Here is an 11731-nt window from a genome sequence, read left to right as displayed (position 1 = left end):
CATTTAAACAAACATTTATGAGACTCTATACACAGCCCTTTGCTAGGTCTGGAGTGTGCCACCGAGTGGGAGAAAACTGTGTTGGAGGAGGTCATCAAGAGGAGGATGTGACCTTTAGTTGCCTGAGAGTTGGACCTAGGTAATCAAAGGACCCTAACTTCTTCACCTGTCCTTGGAGTGTGCATTCTGCCTGCTTTCTTCACACTGATGCTGCCTCAAGGTCACAGCCTTAAGATAGTAAGATGTTGTTGAGACCATCTGGATGATATACATGACTGAACCCAGTTAAGGCCCCTATTTAATCTCTGACAGGCAGATGTGCAGAGCTACTCATCCTGCAGCCTCCATGACAATCCTCAGAAGTTCCCTTACTTACTTCTTACTACTTATGAAAGCTGCTACCTACCAATCTGGAATGGTCTGCCTCTTTCTTTGGTCTTTCCTTACCCTCCCTGTATAGGGGCCAGTTTGCAAACAAACACATTACCTGCTTCCTGGTCCATCTTCTGCCCCTCCATATCAGCAGACTCCTCCTCAGCCCATAACTCAACCAGACCCCCAACATGAAACGTAAACATCTATGTAGCCCTCCTTTGACATAGGCTTCCACTTTGCAGTCCTTATTCCATGACACTGTGTTCTCCTGTTCCTGTTTTTCGCATTTCAGACAATTCCATCTTAGCCTTTTTGATTAATTCTTCTTTCTTAAGCAATGTTTTTGTTGTTGCTGCTGTTTTGTTTTGTTTTTAAACCCAAAGTTCCATCCTCAGCCTTTTCTCTGCTGGATTTGTACCTAATCCCTAAGTATTTCTTTCATGCCTTCAGCCTAGAATTCCCCTGAACTCCAGGCCCATATTTCTAGCTGTCTTCTCAGAACAGAGACATCAAAATATGGGGATATCCAAATTCTTAACGTCTAACCATGCAACTCTCCTTCCCACCCTCTTATTTCTTATCAACCACTCAGTTACATGGGGCTGCCTCCTTCTCTGGACTGTATATCTCTTATCACATTAGATCAGAGCAAGTTCACAGCAGGACAATCTTGGAGAATCTCTTTCTGTGACAGAGCTAATAATCCCAACCACACAGTTATTGTGAAGATTAAATGAAATAATATATAACATATTACAGAATACCTGACCTGAAGCAGACACTCAGCATATGTTTGTTTCTTCTTTTTCTTTTTTCTCTCCTTTTCCTCCTTTCCCCATCAGACTGTGAGCAACCTGAGGAGAGGGTCTGCAATTTCCTTATTTTTGATGAAGTGTAATTCTTTAGTGAATCACAGAATCTATATAATTAGGACCTTAAAAATAGACCTTTTAAATCCGGGTTTAAAAATCTTTGAGGCTGCCAGTCTTTTAGTCTTCTGTATTCCTACTGTCAGAAGTACAAAGAAGTACGAATTTAGGATAAATTCTGTACAGTCATTGCAGTAAATATTCATTAAGGGTTTTACTGAGGGTGTATTTTCACATGCTTTGGGAACAGACCACCTATATAACCTCTATTACTGCATTCAGAACACAATGCACAGCCCACATTTCTAACATTCACCAGATTCTCAATCTGCACATTGTGTGAGCCAAAGGATTTCATATCCTTAATTTTAATGAAGTCTTATATTTTCATCAATTTGCATTACTTCGGATGCCAAGGTATAAATTATTTTTGGTAAAATATCATTTTCCTGTGGGAGGAAAAATCAGAGCACTGAGGACTAAGAGCATACTTTCTTTATGAAGAATTATTTGTTATATTTTAGCATTCATTATGACAATAGGGACAAGTGTGGCTGGATTGTGACCTTGCACGGAGAAAAAATAATGATTCTAGATACGTCCAGCTTATAAGCAGATTTTATCTGATTACGCAGAGATTTAGTGTTTTCCTAATTTAATTGTTGTATGGTATGTAGTGGTTATTTGTATTCATCCGCTTTGAGCAAAAAGATTACTTGTTTAAGAAGGCAGGTTGTAAGCTGGTGAGTTACAGAGCTTCCTTTGACAAAGAGAAAGTAGGTCCAGTAGAGAATTAGTGACAGTTGGGGGCACATACAGTCAATAGCAAGGGCATGGAATGGAGCTTATAGCCTCAAAAGAAGCTAAAAGGAATAGGTCCAAAGCCTTGGGCAGCTTACAGGTCAGAAGTGCAAAAACTGAAAAGGGCTACCCTGAGCTTTTTGCAGTTAAATGACTTGGAAAAGCCATTTAAACTTAGATTTTGTTTTGTTTTGTTTTCACTTGTCTTATGAGTTATTGTGTAGTTTATAAAAACAAACAAACATGTAAAGGTAAATTTTATTTGGTTACTCTAAATGAATTCAATATTGAAGTATTAATTGCGTGAGGAAAATTTTTCTGTTTTTATTAGATTATTACTTGTTTATTTGTGGACTCTTGATTGAGAGTATCTTATGTGCCAGCCTCAGGGTTTGAGAATAACGTGCAGCTTTGCCTACAAGGAGGGGAGACACACGAACCAACACAGTGATTATATATATATATATATATATATATATATATATATATATATCACCGACATTAGGGATAGGGAGAGGAATTGGTGTTTCCAGACAAAAGAAGCTGCATGTGCAAAGATCTGAGGAAGAGGCAGAAAAGAAAAAAAACCAGAGAGATTGATAAATTGAGATTGCAAGTCTTTCCTTCCTTCCATATTGAAGTGGGAGGAACATGTGGGCAGGACTGAGTGGGAGGACCCAGAGAAAAGGCTGGAATAGTAAGAGATAAGGAATGAAGGGCATGCCTGAAGGCCTTATAATCAGTATAAAAAAATTTATCTTTATTCTGAGTTTAATGGAAAGTCACTTAAGAATGGTAAATGATGGATTAGATTTGCATTTTCTTAAGATTACTTGGCTGCAGACTGTAGAATGGATGGGAGGGAAATGAGAGTGGAAGCTGAAGACCCAATGGAGAAAAGTAGCTTGAAAGAGAACAGTGGGATTAAGGGAGAAGTGACTGACTTCTAGATCTTAGTAGGTCTGATGGTCAGGATTTTGTGACTAAGGGCCACTGAGGCAATAGGAAGAGTCAGCATGGTAGATATAAGAGGGAACAGATTGGGGGGCATTGTCAGGAAGATGAAGAATTTAGTTTTAGGTTGCTGACTTTAGGTCAGGAGGTAGTTGAATTATAGGTTGGCTGAGAGTCATCAGCAGGAAAATGGAAATGAATTCCATGGGAGTGGGTATAATTATGTAGAATGAAAAGAAAAAAAAAGACCAATGGCAAATATCTGGGGGACACTAATAATTTAAGAGTCAAGGAAAAAAATGCAGAGAAAGGTATTGGAACACAGTGACCAAAGGACTGCCTGGGGAATATGGGGTTATAATGCAAGGGGAAGAGAGAGATTTGAGATGGGGATGTTCAACCTCCCATCTCAGTGTGTCACATGCTGCAGGGAGTTCAGACAATAGAGCAACAGAGACTTGTCTACTGGACTTAATAACAAAAAAGTTGGTGACTGTCAGCACTACGATTTCAGTCAAAGGTGTATGTGAATGCAAAACCCAGACTGTGGTAAAAAAAGGAGTGAACGAATCCAAGAAGTGGAAGCAACTCTTTCAGAAAATCTAGATGATAGGAGGAAAAAGAGTGAGAGCTGGGATCCCAATTGCTGCCTTGGACAATTTGCATTGACTCACTCAAGGACCTTCTTAAGGACCAGCCTTTATTGACTGTATAATTTCCCTCCACAACTGCTCTAACTGTTCCTGGCAACCTTGGTCTCCTCCTACTTCCTGAGTGATGCTCCCAAGGTCTTATCATTTTTCCTACTTGCTCTCTCCCTCCTGAGTTAAGTTAGGACAAGGGAGTCCCATCCAGAAAGTAACAGTGTATTATAAGGAAATGAGCACTTTTAAAAACACTGCTCTTCATATATGATGAGATTCTTTGGCTAAACTGTTGTGTCAAATCTGATATACTGAAAGTGGCATAAATGTGGGAACAGAGAGTGTTATTAAGATATTTTAGCTATATTTTAGAATAGAAGTAGTACTGAGAGTAAGAAAAAGCCATTCCATCACCAAAGCAAATCTAATCATTCTAAATGTTTTTTATCATGAGGTAGTGAGCTCTGTCACAAATGATTGGAACCTGCATACTGATTTCATAAATCAGTTTCTTCCACTAATGCTTTCTCATGGCATTGTAATCATAAATCAAATTGTATGGAGAAGCTTTTGGAAGATTGGAACATAAATGTCCCCTTGAACTTTAGTTCTGTTGGGATTACAAGTCAGGACAGTTGTGAGTAGTCCAAGTACAGGAGAACAAGCTCGCAGATGTTGCTGATTCTGAGCACAAGGTAGACAAGTCTCTAAGTGAGATGGCTTTTTGTCCCTGGGAAAAGTTGAAGAAGTCAGTGGACTCCATGGAGAAGAGGAAACTTTGCAATTAATGAAGGATAGCGTCCGAAGGAGGGGGGAGATCATGTGGTGGAACACATTATTCTCATAAGTTGGAAGGAACCCAAACCAGGAGGCAGCAAAATTTCTAAAAGGGAAAAGGAATTCAGGCAGAACTGCGGATTTCATTCAGCCTTGTAAGCGGTATAGGATAAACTGTCTGCACGGTCACTGAAGCAAAGAGTACAAATAAGCTTGAAATACTTTGATATTTATATGGAAGGGCTGATTGAGAGCCTCAATAGTACAGACAGAAAAATTTTAAGTCTCATAAATGTCAGGTTTATTGAACTGAATAGGATCCTTTTTCCCATTCTACAATTTGTTGGGTTCTTTGGCTTATTCCTACTTTCCTTGTGTCCTCATGAACATTTTCATGGCATATGGTATGTCCTACTTTATCAAACTACTTCTCAATTCAAAAACTCAGTGATCCAAGCCGTGGTTACCTATCTTCCAGTCTGACTTCTTTCCGCTCACTTTTCCAAGCAAGAGAATATTTGTTATAATTTCCACGATGAAATAGAACATTGGAACGATCCTTAGAAACCCTCCAATTCAAGTAGTTTCTATCAAATTTGTAGATGGTGCTTGTGAAATCATTGTGGATCAGTTTTCCTCACAGGTTTAAGGGCCCTAAAGCTGGTCTTCTTCTGGGAGTAGAGTGAATTTGTTTTCTGCGTGGTTGGTCTGTCTTTCACTCCCTCATTCATTCTACAAATGTTACTAAGCCATTTTATGTGCCAAGAACTGGGGGGGAAAAAGTAAGACTTTAAGGTTTGCAAAGCACTTTCAAATGTATTATTATTCCAACTTTAAAAATAAATGTGTGAAGCAGATGATCATGTCATTCTTCTGCTTATGAGTGCTCAGCAGCAATCCCCAGCTATAAGATAATGCCTGAACCTAATATGGCATTAGATTTAAGCCCTGGCTGTCTGAAACTGTCTCCCACCAGTCCCTGGAAGTGCCATAACTAGCAATTTTGTCATCCCAGGGTCATCAGCAGGAGGCTTACCCTCAGATCCTCAGAAATGGAGGTGTATGGGGGTAAGATGGAAAGGAGTGACCTCTTCACATAAACTCTTTGCTCTTGATCTTGTATTTCAGGTTCCTTTTCTCTACCCAGTAAAAGTGCCCTGGAGGGTATCTAGCTACAGCCTCTAAGGTGCTGTTCAGAGACCAGGACACCAAGAATTAAGGTGTCATACCAGGAGTAGAAGGCTGAGACACTTTGAAAGGTGGTCCTGTGATGGTCTGCTTTCCTGCCTGTGTGTTATGTGCTAATGACATGGAACACTATACAATTCCCAAACATGCTAAGTAAGCCCACTCAGACCTCCATGTCTTTGGACTCGGTGTTGCTACTGGAATACTTTCTTCAGCACCCATCCATGTAGCAAACAGCTGACTCAAGCATCCTCCACTTGGGAACAGACTTCCTTGTTTGTGTGTCTGCTGAACCTTACTTCCTTTAGAGCTAGTTTTACAACTACCAAGTTCTTTTTTTTTTTTTTAACAACTACTAAGTTCTAATAGCAGTTTGTCTTCACTTGTAGTCATTCAGCTGAGTCTGGGTTGGCATGACACCCAAGTGTGCATTCATTTCTATTAAGTGAAAACAACCACCAAAACATTTGGAATTGGATAGCAAAATAATATTATTTTTAAGTTGCCAACCAGTTGTTTTCATACATATATCCTTTGTGTAAGGAGAGCATGTAGATCACATCAGTAGATGGAAGACAGAGCAAGAAGTCAATTCGCTGCGTAAGGAATCTTTTTTTTTTTTTTCCTGTTCTCTTTTCCTCCCACATAAATCTGAAAGCTTTGTCTTGGTTTATAGATTTGTTGGCTGAATCTGAGTGATTGAAATTATAGAGGTTCAATAACCATTTTTACTCTGTAATCTTCAGATGATCATCCTTTAGATAATAATTTAAAATTTAATTTGGAGGAAGATGGACTTCTTTGTAACTCAAATAGCATCTCCTCAGAAAAGTCTCCCTTTCTACTCCTGTCTAAACTTTCAATCACATTTAATTCTTTCTATCTCCTTTTCCTACTTTATTTTTCTCCTATTCACTTAAATTATCAAACCTACTATATATTTTACTTGTTTATCTTATTATTGTCTGTCCTTCATTAAAATGTAAACTTCTTGAAGGATTTTTGTGTTTTGTTTACTTTGGATCCCAAGAACAAAAAACAATGACTGGTATATAGGTGGTCAAGAAATATTTGCTAAATGAATGGACACCTTCTTTTCATCCGAAATGAATCTGCTGCAAGAAGGGGTACCCTGTGGCTCTTGCATGTTTGTCCCCATGCTCCCAGGATGTCCATGGGTCTGAGATGTGTGTTCACACTCCAGAAGCAGGGCTCTTTCTTAGTATGCACAGGTTCAGCCTCAAGCACGTCAATGACAAAGGGGGCCATGTGGAACCTAGGTCCATAGTTAGGTAGGAGAACAACACCTGGTGCTCTTTTCTCCATTTTCACTTACCACGTGTTCATACTGGTCTGGGGCATACTATAAACTTTAAATGTTTAGTTGTTTCTTCCTCAACCTGCCTTTGTGAGTAAACATTTTCCCAAATATTTATATTAAAAATGGCTATTTCTGAATGAAAGGAAGAGAGGAAGAGAGGAGTAAAGCATAATAATGAAGTTGTAGAACTTAAAGCCCAATTTCTTTTTAGTTGAAGCTCTGATTCTGCCACTTACTATTTTTGTGATCTTCCTTAGTTTCCTCATCCGTAAAATGGGAATAAGAATGACCTACCTCATAGAGTGTTATGAGTGAACACATAAAGCTCTTAAAAGATTATGACTCTGTAAGTGTTGGCTATTAATACTATGTATTATTCCTGCTTGAATAATGGCCTTGAACTAAACCAGTTTACTTTTATTACTAGTGGTAAACATGTTTAGATATTTTTAATTTTATTACAACTGATATTATAGTAAATGAATCTGGCATTTTATTTTTTTAAAAGATTTTATTTATTTATTCATGAGAGACACACAGAGAGAGGCAGAGACACAGGCAGAGGGAGAAGCAGGCTCCCTGCAGGAAGCCTAGATCCAGGCATTCCAGGATCACACCCTGAGCCAAAAGCAGAAGCCCAACCGCTGAGCCACCCAGGCGTCTCAAATATGGCATTTTATTAACCAGTATTCCCTCTGGACTGGCATTTATGCACGTAGACCACAAAAATAATGTTTAGGGGCACATGGTTGGCTCAGTGGTTGAGCGTCTGCCTTTGGCTTAGGTTGTGATCCTGGGGTCCTGGGATCGAGACCCCCCCACATCAGGCTCTTCACAGGGAACTACTTTTCCCTCTGCCTGTGTCTCTGCCTCTCTCTCTCTCACTGTGTGCCTATCATAAATAAATAAAAATTAAAAAAATATTAAAAAAAAAAAATTATGTTTATAATGTTATATGTCTGGGTCCCCGGGACATCTTGAATTATCTTCTGAATTATCAGGGTTACTACAGCTCTGGGGTTGAGTGAATTTTATGGTCAAAAGAAACTAGAAGCTACTTTTGTGAAAAGTAGTAATCCATAGGTAGCAATGTGCAAAAATGCTTTAATAAGTTTATATTCTTGAATGCAAGGGATAATTAGTACGACTACTCTAAATATAAGGAAATAAGGACAGTCTGGAAATCAACAATATTCTGTGCAGCCAAACACCTCATACTGGGAGTTCAGAGGTGCTGGTCAATTAGGCCAACGCTGGATGATTTGGGCAAATAGATAGAGGTGTCCATGTTGCTTGACTCATCTCAGTCTGACTTTCCTAGATCATTCATTGGACTGTAACCCCAAATCCCTCCAGCATATTTATTATGCTTCATAAATCAAATGGTGCTCACCAGCAGTTTTGGTTCTTGATCTCTCTACCATTATTGCTTGCATTATGACACATTACTCTGTCCCTAACATGCACAGTCCTTGGGAAGGAGATAGGCTGAAATAAGTAAATACTGCTGTTGAGTTCTTCCCTTCATGGGTCTTCACTGAGGTTGTGGGGAGAGACTCGTATAGGGAGTAAATGAAAGCAGAATAGTAGAGGTTGAACAAAGAATAGAAAAGAGATTAAATTCATGAAGGCTAGGAAAGTAGATGGTAAGCAGAAAAAAAAGGGGGGGGATTTGAACCTTCAGGTGTCAAAAGTTCTAAATTATGTTTGCTTGATGTTTGCATAGACAGTATTTACTCACTACATAATAAGCAATATAGTGTCAGCTTACATACAATTTCTACTTAATCCTCACAACTTAAAAGGAAATAACTAATCTCTTTAGGTTACTAAGATCTGGAGGCTCAGAGAAGTTGCCGATGGTCACAGAGGTAATATTTAGGGCTTAGGGATTTGAAGAAAGCTCTGAATCCATACCTGTGTTCTGTGGCATGTAGAGTTAGTTAAATAAGGCAGGCAGGTAGTTGAGAAACTATTCAAAAATGTCACCTATTCACAAGAGGCTAGAATCATAAGGGATAAGCCATATAGTGCATAAAGAATGATAGCTTTTTCGGGAATTGATTTTTTAAAGGAGTAAAATTTTAAATGCTTTAATGCTTCAACTTTACTCAAGTATTAGAGTTTTATTGGAACATTAGTCACACATGATGTTGAAAATACTGGAATAAGTGTTGCCATGGACTAAAGATGATTCAGAGAGTATAGCAAGGGCCAAATGGGGACAAGTAAAGGGAGGAGAGGAAGGGACTGGGAGAGGTGTGTGTGTGTGTGTGTGTGTGTGTGTGTGTGTGTGTGTATAAGAGAGAGACAGAGGAAAGGAGGAAGGGAGGTGAATGTGTGGTGGAGGAGGAAGGGAAGAGAGTTGTGTGCTAACACTAATTCTAAGCTAGACCGTTTCCATGGCTAGAAGATGAGCAGATATGATATTTGTAGCAGGGAGAATAAGTCTCCACCCACTCCCATACCCCATCCAGGTTGGATCTGAATAGGGCTTTTTGTCTATGTCTAGCCTATTTTCCACAAAACAGCTAGAGTAATATTTCTTAAACATAAATTCAATTATTTAATGGCTCTGCTTAAAATCCTTCTGTGGATTCCCACTGTACTCAGAATAAATCCCAAACTCTTACTATAACCTACCAAGCCTTACATGTTCCACCCTGGTGCACCTCTAACTCCCTTCTCTGCACCACAGCACTGTGACTTCTCTATTCCCATAAGCTGAGACATTTCCTGCCATAGGGCCTTTGTACATTCTACTTCTTTTGGGAGAATATTCTTCCCAACATACTTCAATATTTATGTATGATCTCATCAAAAAGGTCCTCCCCTACCACCCTATCTTAAATAACTTTCCCTTGTTGTCTATCATTTCACCACTTTATTCTCTTCCTGATGCTAACTGTAATTATGCATCTTGTTTATTCATTTGTTTTGTGTCTTTTTCACTAGATTGTAAGCTAGCTTGAGGGCAGGAACCATATCTGCTTGCTATGTCCAGTGCCAAGGGATTTATGTCTCCTTACAGTGTTCAGCGTGGCAAAGACCCTACTTCAAAATGGATCTTTTCTGAGATAAAGAAAAGCAGACAGTGCTTGCAATGCTTTGAGGAAGTCTTTATATAATCATATGTGACTAGGGGAGTCAGTGAGCTCTGTTGCAACAAAAAAGGAGTAATTATTCCTTTGAAAAGGTGGACATATAGGCACAGTTTTAAAGTAGAAGGATGAGCATAGGAACTACTGTACTCTGCTTGCCATTAAAGGCAGGGTGAAATTGAGGTAAATGGACTCTGAATTGAGGTATGGTCTTTAAACCTCGAGAACTCTTGTTTGTTCATGGGAGTGCTGTATGTGTATGGAAGAAAGTGTATGTGCGTGAGTTTCTCTGTGTTTGAGTCTATGTACATGCACACAGACACATGTGGGATTTAAGAGCTGCCCACTGGATAACCAGAAGAAAGAGAAGCACAGTTATTCTCTCACAGATGGAGAGATTCCAAGTCCTGGGAGACTTGGAGCTTCCCTTGAACTCCTCCCCCACAGCCTTCCCTCCAACACCCACCCACACTCACCCCCTCCACACACACCCTTGGAGCATTCTACCCTGAGTAATGCAGGCTCTGGGAAATGTGGTACTAAAGGCTTGGTTCTCTGTGTTATACCACCTGGGATGGATCCTGGTGGACTTTCCAAAGCAGAGTGAGACCTGGCATTGACTTGAAGTGGCAGCCTCTCCAACAGGGAAAGGCAGACCTCAGGCAGAGCCAATTCTAGAAGCTGGCATTTCTCCCTGAGAATGTTTCTTTCTTTTTTTTTAAAGATTTTATTTGTGCATTTATTTTAGAGAGAGACTGTGTGCACATACCTGTGTGAGCAGGGGGAGGGCAGAGGGGGAAGAGGGGAAAGAATCCCAAGCAGATTTCATGCTGAGCTTGGAGCCCAACACAGGGCTCCTTTTCAGGACCTTGAGATCTGTACACCCTGAAACCAAGAGTTGGAGGCTTAACCGACTGAGCCACCCAGGCGGCCCAAGAATGATCCATTTTTTAGATGTGCTACTGTTGCCTTTGGATTGTGAGAACAATCTGGTATGCTAATACAGTATAAAATGTTTTCTCTGATTTTATAAATCACATCAGTTTGCCCCTAGTCCTCTAACCTCATCTTTTATATGTGCATGGTCTCATGAAAGTGGTGTTGTGAGAAAGAAGGGAGGTAACTTTCCTCACGTCCCTCTTATACTGAGCCCAGTATGATTGCAGCAGTTTTCCACTGAGGGGGGTGGGCTGGAATTCAGTCTTGCAGGAAAGTGAGTAAGGTTGGGGTGGGGGATGCTGTGAGCTGCGCATGGAAGGGGAACTTAGCTTGGAGAAACAGCAATTGCTTAGGCAGTGGACGAGAGGTAAGACCTGTCTCCACAAATACCCTAGAGCAATATATGTGACCCTTCCTTTGCCACCATGTGTCACACTGATCATAAGCATCACCTGAGGTCCTTGTTACAACTATTAGTTTTCCAGCTCCACTCAGGTCTGGGCTGTGGCCTGGAACCAGGATATTTTCCAAGCATCCAAGTGAATCCTCTGACCAGGGAAGTATGGGACTCAGTGCTCCAAGGCTAGGGCACTCTTGCAGGGGTGGAGGGAGGCTGACATTGGGGTCACTCATTATTGACCCTGCTTCAGAGAGGATTCTCTCTTCAGAGAGAATGACAGAAAAACCTCCTTAGGAGAGCAGATTGTAGACCACCTCACTGAACACAGTAAGAGAAGAACCAGAATTTCAATGGATTCTACT

This window comes from Nyctereutes procyonoides, unplaced genomic scaffold (assembly GCF_905146905.1).
Source record: "Nyctereutes procyonoides isolate TBG_1078 unplaced genomic scaffold, NYPRO_anot_genome, whole genome shotgun sequence".
NCBI lineage: Eukaryota > Metazoa > Chordata > Mammalia > Carnivora > Canidae > Nyctereutes > Nyctereutes procyonoides.
The sequence above is the reverse complement of the archived record's forward strand: the minus strand, read 5'-3'. Positions refer to the sequence as shown.